Raw genomic sequence first — 1,253 nt, forward strand, 5'->3', positions numbered from 1 at the left:
AGAAGGCAGCCCAGTTGCTTTTCTTGGTTCTGGCTCAACCAGGCAGTCTGATGGTAGTAGGACCCAAATGTGAAGACACTGTTCCAGGGCATCAGTAGCCAAGTGCTACCAGCCCTCCTGGCGCCACTTCTCCTTGAGATGGCCAAAGGACTCCAGGCTCTGGGCCCATCTTGGCCCATGTCCTGTGAATAACCCATAAGAATAATGGGGAAGTAAGTCCCCAGAGGAAGGAACAGTTGGCCTTGGTTTCCACATATTCCCTCCCAGGGGCAGGAGGCTGATTTTGGTGTACCACACCCTTGGCTGAAGAAGGCCCAAGAGGAATGGGGGAACTAGCCTAACCCCCTTCCCTATTCCCACCTCCATTGCTTCAATGAGCCTGTCATCCACTCCCCTGCTCATTGTTGTTCCTAGGCAGGACTGCCATGTGACATGCTGGGCCTTCCCTCCCAGAGCCATTCAGTGTGGCAGACAGATGAGGCTGCACCCCTATGTCCCTGCCTTCCTGGCAGGAGGACGTGGCTTCTGGAAATGGGCCCTTGGATTTCCCACTCACCCATCAGAGAATCATATCCATCACCAAATTGCTGCCTGCATCTCTGCATTTAGAATTTAACCAACTGCTATCTCTTTCTCCAGGATAAATAGCATGATGAGAATGAACACAGGGAGGCCATGATTCAACCAAGTAGAAAGGCAGCTTGCTTTATTCTTGAGATGCAGGTGGGGGCAGGGTGGGACAGCTTGCCTGCCTCCAATCTGGGGCTCTCCAAACCTGAGGGCACCACTTGCAAACTGCAACACCTGGAAGTGGGTGAAGGCCAGATGTGCATCTCTCCTGATCAGCCCACCTGCCTGTCACTAGGTCCAGGCTTCTGGTTGCCACCAAGTCCTCTCCAGGCCAGACGGCCTGAGGTCTTCCACTTGTTGCTCATGGGGCTTGGTTTCAAAAATCCCCTTGATATCTAAGCACCCTCCTCAGACCATTCAGAAAGAGTGGCCCTGCTCCAGATGGCATCAGGCACAAATGCGGGCTCAAGTTAATTCTTCTTGGATGGACACTGCCCACTCAATCCCTGCAGTCTCATTCTCCTCCAGTCACTGGGGAAGGATGCAGCCCCCAGGAGTGAGCCTCAAAAGCCATAGCAGAGGCTCCCCTTCCCCACCACAGAGTGGAGGCCACTGGGACAGCTGCTTCCCATTCCTCCCACCATTCCCTCCCCTCCCTTCCCACCCCAGCCCTCCCTCTCTTC

The sequence above is a fragment of the Spermophilus citellus genome, assembly GCF_964194105.1.
Source record: "Spermophilus citellus genome assembly, chromosome: X".
Classification (NCBI taxonomy): Eukaryota; Metazoa; Chordata; class Mammalia; order Rodentia; family Sciuridae; genus Spermophilus; species Spermophilus citellus.